The 14311-nt window shown below is 43.3% G+C and overlaps 1 protein-coding gene across 1 annotated transcript in view; it reads left to right on the forward strand.

Annotated features, from left to right (window-relative positions):
• LOC145399138 (protein turtle homolog B-like) overlaps positions 1 to 14311 on the forward strand; it is a 348093-nt gene that overhangs the window by 307293 nt on the left and 26489 nt on the right. The gene's annotated exons all lie outside the window — the stretch shown is intronic.

Raw genomic sequence — 14311 nt, forward strand, 5'->3', positions numbered from 1 at the left:
CACCTAAGAGTACTATGATTATGCCAAATGCATATTTAATTTGACGTAGCAATTTTTATTGTTACTTAAATCAAGAAAAATGCTAATGCTTTTTGAAGCCATAAGTGAACTTGCCAATGTTAAGACTGAAACAGCTACATAACACAGGGTAATTTAAACTGATGAATTTAAAAGTTTTCCTGTGTATCATGATTGATGATGGACAGGTGTACTGCATTATTTAAGTAAGCATATTTCTGGATTATCCAGGTAATTAATCTAAATTTGAATACATACAGTTGTCTTTCTGGTTCATAGAATTGGCTTTCTGAACAGTGAAGTGGGATTGAAATATAAAATACACTGTCCAGGCAAGCAGTTTGCACTGTGAGTATTATTTGTGGGCTGTACATGCAAAATCTTGACCCAGCCATGATTGTGTGAGGCTGTTTTGAGTTAGATGCTAAGAGAGAACAGAAAATTGGCTGAAAAGCAGATGTTCAAATAGCTTTTCGCTGGATATCATGGTCATGATAAAAATGCATTAAAGACAGTAGATTGTCATATCTTTATATGTAAGCAGTGATACTAACAACACTACTTGGCTTTGTAGATGTTCAGAGTTAGCTGACACTATTAGACATCTAATATCTTTTCATTTCAGTGAATCTCTTCTCTCTGGGCTGCTTCACTAATATCTCTAGTATTTATTTCCTCGACAGTCTAGTTTGCTGACACCAACCATAGTTCTTTAGAGCTCATCTCACATGTAAATTAAGATGAGCAATAACAGTCTGTCTGTCTGTCTGTCTGTCTGTCTCTCTCTGTCTGTCTCTCTCTCTCTCTCTCTCTCTCTCTCATATGCAGATTTAGTACTAACTGATCTAACTAACCCACAAATATTCTTGTTTCTCTCACTTTGCTTTCGATCACCGGAGAAGCAGAAGGAAGGAGTTTCCAGGTGAACCGTTGACCACCACAGAACAGATATAGTTCACCACCACCACCACTACCAACACCTCGTTCCATTTTAATTAAGTAAATAATTCACATTGTGACCCAGTGCACCTCCACAGCTTGTTTTTCATATGTCATATATTAAAGAAGAGTATATGGTTTTAAAAATAATGTGCATTTGGTTGTAAAAAGATTGTTGATTAAATCAGTTTTTTGAGCATGATTTCATTTTGCATCGTTCAGCTTTGCCAAAAATGAGTGTTGATCGTTTAATGGTTGCAGCCCTTTGCCTATTTTATCTGAAAGTTTTGTGGAAATATAATGAATGTGGTCATATGGATACTTTTATCAGTAGGTTTGTTTTCATATAAAACATTAGATAAAATGCACTTTCCTGAAACTGTACTATACCATTCTTTTTACTGAGTATTATTCATTGCTGCAGCCAGCCTAGGTATATGAAGGATGATGAACAAAAGAGTCTAGTAAGGAACCCAGTTAATCATTCCACTGCCCATGAGAACAACGCAGTACTAGAATTTCTATGTTGTTTACCCACCGCAGTAAATGCTCAGTATTGCAAGATTTACTTCAAGAACTTACAATAGCATGCTAAAATACTGTTACATCTCTGTTGTGCTTATGGTTATAGTTTTCATATACGTTTGGTGAATTGATTAATTTTCTGAATTATTTTTTTCTTTAGTTAGCACCTTAAGGAAAGACAGACTACCGCATTTAAGCATGAACATTGGTGAGGAAACCCTTGCAGTACATTGAAAATCAAGAAGAGATTATGAAACTAACAGTATTCCAAAGTAAACCTGAAAATACCCCTAGCAGGTCATACTGAAACTTAGACTGTGTCTGACCCAAGATAGCCCGACACTCCTGCTTGCCACACACTATCTTGGTCATTTTTTTCATCACTATGGTGTACAGCTGATGCATTTTTCCCAGGTTTTCCAATGTGATCACTGCTCTCTTGGACTCCTGCACCTGTTCAGCCTTAAATGGCAATTTCATACTGAACATTTGAGAAGGTATTTGCCTTAACCCCTTAACCGCGGGGCGTCACTTTCGTGACACTCGGGTGCAGTGGATCATACCGCGGGGCATCACCTTTGCGATTCTGTGTTATTTTGCATTCGCCCGGGCTTTCAAGTGGTTGCTTGTATCATCTGTCAGTACTGCCAGTGTCTAACAATAGTCGGTGCTGCTGTTGTCATCTGTACTCCCATCCATTGTTGACAATTTAGCCATTTCTCTCCATTCTTGACTCCCTTGCCTACCTCCCCTCCATTACCCTCTCCTCCCGCCTGCCCCAGCTGCGCCGCGCTAGGCAAATCTTGCCCGAATTTTTCCACTCATTTCATCCATTGGAATGAGCGCTATGCCTTATTCTTATACAAAAGAATACGGTATATATAAAAAAGAAAAAGGTATTTGATAGTGCCATACACCTGGAATTGGCTAATTATCACCTGGCAACATCCCACGTGCACTCGTTTGCTAATTTTCCCTGTTTATTTCCCCTTGAAAATATATAAAAGAAAGGAAGGGAGAAGCCTAAGTGATATTTACATTCACCTGGAACTTCCTAATTTATTATGTATTGTCTAGACTGCCAATCATTTCACAGCATATAAATTAGCAGCTGTCACCTCACTGACATTGTCAACCCTTGGCTGCTCCATATCCGCCTCATCATGCAGTTCAGTGTTGTCTCTTGAGATGGAACCACGTAGCACTTGCGCCCCTCCATTTCCGCCGCTTCTAGAGGGCCCTGTGACCTCTACCCTTACTAAACCTCGTGTGGGAAGGGGTAGAGGACTAACTGACTCTGCTGTGGAGCGTGAACTGGCTAATTTATCCATGATAATGATGGACAGTGACTACAATCTTTCTGGTGAATCGTGTGATGAGCCAGTGGAGGAAATGGTGATACACTACGAGTGCTTCAGTGTCCCAGGTTCATCCTGGCTCCAAGGGAAAGGAGCCCTTAGTTACTGGAAGTGACATTGTATAACATAGTGTAAATAAAATAGAAATGTAAATAATTATTACTATGAGAATATGAGTACAAATACTTGGAGTAATGAGTGTGAAAGCTTTGCTCACTATGCTAGTTTACTGAACGAGAAAGTGAATGCCTGGAGTGAAAATAAACTACTATTACTGAAGGAAACTTATGGATAAATACTGTATATATATATAAGTGTAATAAAGTACTAGGAATATAAAGTGTGAGTGTGTTTATGGATAATAAATGACAGAATACCAGCTGGGAACAAACACGGGTGGGAAGCTGGTACGCGCTCGTAATTTACATTGCTTTCACAGTGTTTATTTTTGGTATATGGATTCCAAACTACTTAAAAATCATAGAATAGTGTTTCTAGTGGTAATATCAGGCTGTGGTAATCATATTACGGGGTGTCGGGAAGTGTAAAGTGGAGACTTCATTACCCAACTTCAGAAGCCTCCACAAGTCCTACGGTAGTCGACGAAGGCTCAACAAACATCCCAGGAGAAAGCTGAAGGTATGTGCCATTAATTATAATATTCTAGGACTAATATCTGATTTTTGGCAAATGTTTTTAAAAAGTCAGTCGGAGCGTGAATATCCCCGCGTGAAGTGCACGGACCGCCTCCGACATGCCCGCGCTTAAGGGGTTAAGCCTCGTGTTCAGTAAACCTGTAATGTACATACAATTCAGTCGCTAAATACATGAGTTTCTACAATGAGAAATGCTAAGAGCATGATGGGGGGGGGGGGAATTAAATAATCAGTAGTTTGCGAGTTGGTTTTGGAAATGCGAAATTGAAGCTGCAAAGTGACCTGAACCTGGGGTCACACCACAGAGCATGACCTACCCTTGTAGGTCAAGCAAGGAAGTGGTGTGGGTCATGACATCACAAGCTATGGCCATGGATAATGAAGATCTACATATCCGAAGTGTAAACAAAATCCTGGCAGCCTTTGATGAATTTAAAAATCAAGTGACAGTGAAGGAACACTGTAAAGCGAAAGCTCAAGAGGTTCTGGTTGCTATAGAAAACAGCCTCCATTACTACCGAGACAGGCATGCCAAGGAAGTGAGCTGAAGGCATCAGACTCTGATCACCATTCATTCCACGACAACAAGTAGGAGATCCAGTGTCCTCAACATCAGCCGAGGATGACGATGATGGTACATCTGTTGTGTCTGCCTTGGACTTTGAGGGGTTCATGGCTGATGTGGAGCATATTGGTGGTGGTGGTGGTGGTGATGTGATGGAGTTGGGCAGTGTGGAGGGTACTGGGACAAGGACACTGTAACTTCCTTACCTTGCCTCAGAACCCCATCTCTTCAGGTCAGTTAAGCCTTTCCTGCATAGATTTTAAGATAAGGGGCTATTTCGTGGGTTATACTTACTGTGTACAATGTGTTTAATGTCTCACAGTATGTAGGCAAAATGGTAGACTAGCCCAAAGGGGTGGCTTGAGGTTGCCTCCCTACCAGTTAGAATTTTTCCATAAGTTATGTTCTTTGTAATTTGCAAAATTTGTAGACAGCAAGGTCTTCTACCACGCAAATTCTCGCATGTTAAGCGAATGGACTGTATATGATGTGTATGACACTGTACTGTCAGTGCTGGCTCACAATGTGCCTTTGTGATGGCAGGCTTAGTCTTCCTACAGGTGCACCTGTGGGGTCTTATCATGAAGCTGCCATGGTTTTTACCCAAAGTCATGCCCTTGTCCCACAGATGTGGGCCATAACCCTCCGAGCACCACCAACAAACTTTGATGATCAAATGACACAGACATTAAATGAGAGATGCCTGGGAGACACACAGACAAATGGTTGCTGAAAAGCACTACAAGATGAAGCATAGTAAAGGATCCTATTCTTTGTCCATAAAAGTATGAAAGTGATAAACACTGACTGAGGAACAAGAGGGTGATTTCACGCACCCACAATAATTCAGCATGTCTGAGCTTTCGAAACAGTTGGGAATTTGGTTTCTACTTATCACCGAGCACTGTGGAGTCTTGTATTGCCCCTTGTCTGATTCTTCAGTATTTGGGGAGTACCGAACTGCAAGAGATATGACCTTCCTAAGATGTTTCTAGTTCTGTCCCTGTAATAGAAAACTGTACTGTTTTTTTTTATTTTTTTAAATAGCAAAAATGCTTGTTTTTCCCCAGTTAGGTCAAGGAGGCACATACCTAGGCATGTCCATCAGGCAGGTCATCAACCTGCCTTGCCTTCCCATAGCTCTTCCTGCATAAGATAAGAGTACACAAGGGCCTTAGTATAATGAGTTGGCAGGTGTTTTGTAGGAGCATCTGGCCATCTTGGATTAGAGATGATCTTTGCTTGTTAGGCTCATCTTGCTCAAAATTTTGCAGACTCTTAAGAGATTATTTTGATTTTATTATCACTTTTAGTTGAGTCTCTGTACCTTTCTGCTTGACTCAGTTGTACCAAGAAGTAAAAAGAGTCCCAGTCTCTAACCACAATGCTAATGTATGGCAGTTACTGGAATATTTTTCATAGATACCTTTAAGAAATACTAATGGTAAAAAAGTTTTTTTTTTGGTAAGCAGAGGTGTGTTGCTCTAACATTAAGTTGTACTCACCTCTACATTTAGGAGGTACAGTACAGTGTTGTATAAATGTACTTAGTAGAATGAAGATATCCTTCTGAAGCCACTTACCAAATAGTGTGACCTTCATTGAGCTCCATAAATATGAGTGTTGTGGAGATCAGTGTAGTGTTTACCTAGGTCTGGAGCTAGTTTGACCTTAGACTTTGATAGAAATGTAAATTCCTCTCCTTATTTATCTTTTAGTTGGCAAATAACCATACAGTATTTAGTGCAAGAATACTACAGTATTTTATTCTTTTGCTCCTCCAAGTGAATAGTTATGGTACTTAGGAAGGTCGGCTTCAGAAGTCCTTATGGCCAACTCTTAAACTTGTATGCATTGAGGGAACCAGCTCGACTTCATCACAAGCTGATACAAGAAGTGCATGAAGCCCCACTGTGCTTGATAAATCATAGTTAGCCTCTCCCAGTGTTGTAAGACTGAAAGCTTTGAACTATTCTAGCACTGTGGGATTCCTTGTCTTGCTTGATGGCTTGCCAGGGCCTGAGGCAAGCTCAGCATACTCTGTCTTTTATTGTACCACCACAGATGTGATTGTTGTCTCCACATCAACCTGGTATAATTTCATCCAGCTCTTGAGTACGGTTTCTGTCAGTTACTTCTTTGTGTAGCATAAGGTCTTCTTTATACTGTTTATCTTACCTGTGGTGAGATTCAGTCTGTATATTGCATTGTTTTTGTGCCCTCTTGATACCCACCATGGTATGCCTGGTATTTTGGGGTTATTTTTTCCCCCTCATCTTTAGCTTTAGTAGTTTTATGGGCCTTTACCTCATGCTTCTTATTGTATATGTTTGTGCTTTCCTTTTGTGAACTATGTTTCTATTTTATGTGCCCAAAAGGAGCCCTATCTAGTGCACTTCTTATTCTGGTAGGCTGTTCTAGTTGGTGAGAACTTTTGTAACCATGCCACCTCTTGTTTCACTGGATGTTAGGCAATATCATCTGATGTCTGTTAGTCATACTTCTTCATTGCTATTATTATAATTATTATTATTATTATTATCTATCTATCTATCTATCTATAGCCCGACGCCCTAATCCCACAAAGGGTGGCCGCAGACAAAATGCCTCCAAGTCGCTCTGTCACCCACCATTTGACTACCCTCCCCCCAACTCACCCCCCCCTCCCTCATATACCTTTCAACTCTATCCCTCCACCTCATCCTAGGTCTACCTCTCCCTCTCCCTTCCTCCACCTCACCTACATACACCCTCTTAGTCAGTCTTTCATTCTCCATTCTCTTCACATGTCCAAACCACCTCAGTGTATTTCTCCTAATCTTCTCAACCACATCCACATCCACCCCACAGCATTCCTTCACTTCTTCATTCATCAACCTGTCCCTCCACATCACTCCACATGCTTCTCTCAAGTAACTCATTGCCACTGCTCTCACTCTTGACTTGTTCCCCTCTTGCAAGGTCCATGCCTTGCTTCCATATGTCAGGGTAGGGATCACAATACTATCATGCAGTGACTTCTTAACTTCCATATTCACCTCCCTATTTCTCATCACTGCATTCAGTGTACCAACAACCTTCCTTCCCTGCTGTACCCTTTCACGCACTTCATCCCCCAAAGTTCCATCCTTACTCATCACACTACCCAAGTACTTGAATGCACTTACATTCTCCATATCCTCACCATCCAACCTCACTGCACACTCTGTGACTTCATTCCTCTCAAACACCATAACTTTACTTTTGTTTACATTAACTTTCAGATTCCTCCTCCTACACACTGTCCCAAAATCATTCACCAAACCTTGCAACTCCCATTCATCTTCACTCAACAGTACTGTATCATCAGCAAACAACAACACCGGAAGCTTCCAAATCTCACCCTCATTCATCATTATTATTATTATTATTATTATTATTATTATTAGCATTATCATATTACAGTAATCACTCGATTATTCAGACGCTTTGCTCCTGGACAAGCTTCGTATTCAAACGTTAGGTCTTGGCCCTGTTATGACAGTATCCACATTTCTTTTTCTGTATCCGAACATAAAATTTTTGACCACTGGTTGGGCGGCCTACAAATTTAAAAAAATAAGTTGGGCAGTTGGCCAGCTTCTCAGGCCATGCATGGGTAATAGACTGCAATCCACCAGCTGAGCAAATATGGCCGTCCACCTCCTCACCAAACGGTCAAAGTTCCCCTGGCTGGCCGGATCACTCGGACGCTCCTGGGCACGTGCAACTATCCGCCTCCTTATCGAATGGTCAGTCACCTAGTTGGCCGGATTACTCTGATGCTCCCTGACACCATGATGTACGATGGTTCTAGTGTTGCTGCTGCATGGCAACATTTGCCTGGCTGAGCGAAAATGAGCCTCGTGCTCATAGGTCAGTTTGGCACTTTTTACTAGTGTGCACATAGCCAAGCATGGGTAGAGACATGGCAACACTGTGTTCACTTGGCAGTACCGCACCTCAGTTCCCACCTTTATCTCTCTCAAATGTGAACATGCTTGGCTGAGTTGTAACCGTGGCAGCTTCCATTGTTGCATTTGTGGTGGTTCCCTACCTTCTTCAGGCCTTGATTTTCTTCTGTAGCATTCTCATGTGTGTGATGATGGCCCCACCACCACTCGAGAAACGAAAGAGGAAGGTTTTGACTCTGAGAAAGCATGAGATATTGAGCAAGGTTGATGCCAGCTGGACCACTTCATGCATTCTGCGGGAATATGATCTGGCCCATTCAACTTTGTTTGACCCGTTCAGCTTTGTTCGATATCAAGAAATCATGGGCCAAGTCGATTCTGTATGGACATGACTATGGCAATGCCACTTGGAAGGGCGATGAGAAGGTGATGTCTCGGCCCAACCACACTGCCAGCGATCAGATGACTTTGGTTTGGTTCCGCCAACAAAGGGGTACCGGCCTGCTTGTACGTGGGACTGAACTGAAGGCAGCACCTGAGAAGTTAGCGTGCCTACACCACACGAACAACTTCAAGGCATCTGAGGGTTGGGTCTTCCAGTTCAAACTTCGACATGGACCCACTGACCGTAAGGCATTTGGCAAGGCTATGGACGCAACAGTGGAGGATGTAGAGCCGTTTCACCAGAAAGTGCAGCGCCTGATCGAGGACGAGGGCCTTTCCCTCGGTCAAGTGCACAGTGCTGATGAAACTGGCCTCTTCTACCACTCTTTGCCCACCAATGCCCTGGCAGATGAGAAAGAGAAGACTGTGCCTGGTCGGAAGCCCAAGTAACATGTCTCGGTTTTGTGCTGTGCCAATGCTAATGGGATTCATCATCTCAACTCCGTTATTGTTGGACACACAACACAGCCATGTTTTTTCTGTGGGTTGATGGATAGTCTGCCAGTTGTGTGGTACCATTCTGTGAAGGCCTGGTTAACCTGTAAGAACTTCACAGATTGGTTCCACAGATACTTTGTCAAGAAGGTTATCCATTATCAAATAGAGGAACTTGGAATCTCTCGTGACCAAGTGAAGGCACTCCTGATCCTCGACAGTGCCCCTGTGCATTCTTCTGGGAAGGAATTGGTTGCTGTTAACTGTCATATCAGGTGCATGTTTCTGCCACCTAATACGACTGCTGTCATTCAACCTGTGGACCAGGGTGTGATAGTGGCAGCAAAGAGACTGTAGCAGGACAAGTGTCCTACTACCACACAGGACAATATCAGACTCTCTGTTGTAGGGTCTAGATTGTATATTATTGAAGTGGTACAACATACTGGATGTTACAAGGTATGTTGTGAGAGAGAAGTACCACATTGTATGGCATAGTGTGTAACTGAGAGTGTAGTCAGCTGCTGTAGTGATGACAGCTGCCAGTGATGATAATGAGACATTGCTGGAGGAGCTGGAGCTGGTGCTGTTGAGGAGGCTGGAGCTGGCACTGGTGAGAAGACTGGAGCTGGTGCTGGAGAGATGTTGTTGGCATTCACTCTGGTCAGGCTTCCCCAGTGCGGCTGCGGAATCACCCACTCTGCTTCTGCGGGCAAAAAGGGCACAATGGCCAGGGGTCTCCTGTGGTATTGTTGCCCGGAGCATGTGTATATTGTCTCTGAGCCTGCCAATGGAAGTGGTTGCAGAGGAGAGTGTTGTAGTGGATGTTGGTGGTGGTCACTACAGTACTCCTCTTCCCCATGGGGCACAGTGGGAAGAGGGCTTCTGGGTCCAGGGCCACTAAGGTTGGAGCTGCTAGGACCTGGGCTGCTAGGACCCGGGCTGCTGGGGCCTAGGTGGCTGGGGCCTGGGCAGCTGGGGCCAGGACCACTGGGACCCAGGCTGCTGGGGCCGGTGCTGCTGTGGCAGGAGCTGCTTGGGCCAGGCCTGCTGTGGTGGAAGATGCTAGGGTCCATGTCGGTAGAGCCAGGGCTGGGGTTGCTGGACCATGGCTGGGGCTGCTGGGCCAGGTTGCTGGGTCAGGGCTGGGGCTGCTGGGCCATGGCTAGGGCTGCTGGGCCAAGGCAGGGGCTACTGGGCCATGGATGAGGCTGCTGGGGCAGGGCTGGGGCTGCTGGGCCAGGGCTGGGGCTACTAGGCCAAGGCTGGGTTGCTGGACCAGGGCTGGGGCCACTGGGCCAGGGCTGGTGCTGCTGGGCCAAGGCTGGGAATGCTAGGGACCAGGAACACTGGTGCCTGGGTGGCTTGGGCCAGGCTGGTAAGGTCCAGGCTGCCTGGCTTTGTCCATTGTGTGTGATAGCTCTGGGAGTCCCCAGTGTTGCGGGACGAGTGTCCTGCTATCACACAGGACAATATCAAACTCTCTTGTAGGGTCTAAATTGCATATTAATGAAGCAGTACAACATACTGTGTATTACAATGGTATACAGTATTGTGAGAGAGAAGTGCCACATTGTATGGCTTAGTGTATGACAGAGTGTAGTCAGCTGCTGTAGTGATGATGGCTTCCGCGGTGCTGGTGAGATATTGCTGGGGGGAGCTCGAGCTGGTGCTAGAGAGATGCTGTTGGCTTTCTCCCTGGTCAGGCTTCTCCAGTTCGGCTGCAGAACCACTTGCTCTGCTCCTGCAGGCAAAAAAGGCACAGGGACCAGGGGTCCCGTGCCATTGTTGCCTGGAGCGCGCATATGTTGTCTCTGAGCCCACCAAGGGAAGTGGTTGCAGGGAAGACTGTTGTAGAGGATGCTAGTGGTGGTCACTACGAGACTGTTCCATTGGAGGCTCCTCCATGAAGTGATGGTGGTGCTACAGGATGAACCAGGGGTTGACACGTGGGGAGCGCATCTTGGAAAATCTTCAGTGTTACAACATCAAGTCTGCAGTGTTCAACTGGGCAAATGCTTGGAAGGAAGTCTCCATCAAAACCCTTGAAATTGGTTGGTCTTTTCTCCTTCAGGGATATGTGGCCTCACACGACTCTGAGGGACTTGACGTGGACGATATCTACCATTGTCTACGTATGGCAGGCAAAGATGTGGACGTCGATGATGTGAGGGAGTGGTTAGACGACGATGGCAGTCCTGGTTATCAGACGTTGTCTGATGAGGAGATTGCCACTGCTGTCTCTACAGGGTCGACAGAAGACAGCATTGAGGACGAGGACCCTGACTCTGAGCACCCCACTATTCCATCACTACCTCGTCTTGGTGCGCTGTGTGCCAGCATAGAGCAGGTGCTTGAATATTCTGAGTACCTGCACTGCGACAGGGAGTTGGTGCCACTGAAGCTGGCGATGGATCTGCAGATAGACAGGGACGCTGTCATCCTCCGTCAGAATCGTTGCTCCTATCGTCAGTCCAAGATCGGATCGTTTTTCAAGCCTGCCATCCCCTCCACTCGTGCAAGCCCATTCTCCCTACCACCACCACCATCTCATCCCCAGTCTTCACTCTCAGACCCACAACCAAGCACATGGGCAGCCATTGAGTTGCTGTTAGACATGAGCTTGCCGCTGTCTTCAGTGTGTCCTGAGGTGGGTAGGCCGCCATCACCTGATGCACGACTCCACTTATTGCCAAGCTCCAGCTGATGTAGGAGGAGGAGGAGGAGTTTGACATTTGTTAAATGATTTTGTTATCCACTAGACCACATGGGATTATTGTGCACCAGGTGGAGGCTAGCGGGTTACGACACCTGTTTGCTGTTCACTGGGTGGTAAGTACTGTTCAGTACACTATGTTATTAAAATTCATTTTGCAAACTTAATCCTTTTTATGTATTTATTTGTGGATTTTTATTCTTTAGGCACTGTTCGTTTAGTGTCCAGCATTTTATTGGATATTTCCATGTGTGTTTTGATGTCTAAATAACTGAAAGACCAAAGAACAATGCCACAATTAGGAGGGGTATTGTGCATATTGGTTGGGTATAGGTATGGTATTGCTCCATATTATTATTATTATTATTATTATTGTTATTATTATTATTATTATTATCATTGTCATTATTATTATTATTATCATCATCATCATCATCATCATCATCGTCGTCGATGTCGTTGTCATTACTACTACTAATACTACTAATAGTAACAATACTAATTCCATCTAGCGGTGGCCTTCTCTGCACTTTATTCGTGTTACTGCCAGACAACTGAATTTAGTCTCAGTCAATCCATATTTGTCCTCTTTTGCACCCTCAAGCAGTTGGACAATCTCTCTCTTTCATCTCATCATTCGCACCTCTTACATTTCACGTTGAAATCTGTACCATGTCCTTTGTACTGTTCTTGATTGTCACCTGTTGGTCTGTCCATTTGATTTTTTTTTATCATACTGGGTGGTAAAAATGTGAGTATATGTATGTGAATGTTTAGATTATTATTATTATTATTATTATTTTTTCTTATGCAAAGAAGAAGAAACCAAAGGCCAGGAGCACGCAAATCGTTCCCTCCAAGAAAAAATGAAAACAAGATAACAGAGAGCCAAATTCAAGATCCATACATTTCGAGACGCCTGGACACACTACGTTTGAAAAACTGGAGATTATAGGAAGTTGGAAATACAGACAGAGGGAGACAGTTCCAGAGTTTACCTGTTGCATAAATGAAGGACTGGGAGAAATGGTTAACTCTTGCATTAGAGAGTTGGACAGAAAAGGATGAGAGTTTGTTGCTAGACAGGTGTTATGCACCTGTCGTAGTGGTGGGGGGATGCAAGCAAACAGTTCAGAGGAGCAGTGACCATGGAGGCCACAACAGAAAAGAGATAAAGAAGCAGTAGTGCGACGAAGAGACAGAGGTTGAAGGGAGCCAGAGAGAGGAGGAGAGTTAATGAGATGAGAAGTCATTGACTCCACTTTGTTGAGAAGAGCTGTATTTGGGGAGCCTCCCCACACATGAGAGTTGTACTCTAAGCAAGGGTGAATAAAACACATGTTTAAAGTCAACAACTGTGCGGGGGTAAAAAAGGCACAGAGTTGGCTTAGATGAATGTGTGCCATTGTTTTGCAGCTGCAGTTTGCTGATGTTAGATATTTATGTTATATGGTACTAAATGGAAGAAGGCTTACCAAAATACTGGTAAGCAAGTTTTCAGTTCAGCATCTACTGTACTTTAACTGTAACAAGTATCAGGTTAAGTGGCAGTTGTAAGAGCAACTGAATCAAAATTTTTAGGTGTCTCCACTGTACTTTTGTTTCACACCAAAGTTCTTTTTTTCTTAATCAGTGGAAATGATTATTAAATATCCATAAATAGGGCAACAGAGATGTAAATTTCTTGTATTATTTAGAAATACACATAATTTGTCACACTATTTAGTATTACACTTAAATATTACACAGTATTTAAGAATTACACTTTGCCTTATATTAACCAGTATGAGGTATTGATTTTTGTGGGCTACAGCTTCTACTAACATCTGAATGTGCTTTCAGTCTTGCTATGTGGTTGCAGATTCTCATCTCTCTCTTTTTTTTTTTTTTTTTTTTTTTTTTAGAAACATGCATGTAGTGTATTCATTTTCCATATATTTTTCCAGTTTGTTCACATATATTGTTCCAGTATGTTTTAAAATTTTTGCTATTATACATGATATGTGTAAGTATTACTCAGTTGCAATTTGCTATCCCTCTGGTTTGATAATATATGTAGAGAACCTGCTGTAATATAATTTCCAAATTTTGCTGTAATATACTACAGACTTTGCATTATCATTATGAAGTCTAGTTATTGAAATATACAGGTTTTCACATGAAAAATGTTACTAAGCAGTTGAAGGAATGCCAGCTTAATTACCACTGTATTGAGGTTTCAGTACGTAGGAAAAAAACTTCAGCATTATAATCTGTATCCCATACAAATTTATTAAAATCTGGTGATGTTTAATGATTGACAAAATCACATTACTTGTATCAGGTTTCCCTTAAAATATATATATATATATATATATATATATTTCTAATTGAGAGTTTTTCATAATAGATATTTGTTTTTTGTCAGGTGGTCTATCTATCTACCTATCTATCTGTCTATTGCCAGACGCCTCAATCCCGTTTGGGGTGGCCACAAACAAATCGCCTCCAAGTCGCCCTGTCCCTCGCCATTTCACTGCCCTGCTCCCAACTCACACCCCCCTCTCTCATGTACCTCTCCACCCCATCCCTCCATCTCATCCTCGGCCTCCCCCTCCCTCTTCCCCCCTCCACCTCACTCACATACACTCTCTTCGTCAGTCTTTCACCCTCCATCCTCTCCACATGGCCAAACCACCTCAGTGTGTTCCTCATAACGCTTCCTATCACATCCACATCCACAC

The sequence above is a fragment of the Coenobita brevimanus genome, chromosome 47, assembly GCF_032717465.1.
Source record: "Coenobita brevimanus isolate Jiangsu-jjx chromosome 47, ASM3271746v2, whole genome shotgun sequence".
Classification (NCBI taxonomy): Eukaryota; Metazoa; Arthropoda; class Malacostraca; order Decapoda; family Coenobitidae; genus Coenobita; species Coenobita brevimanus.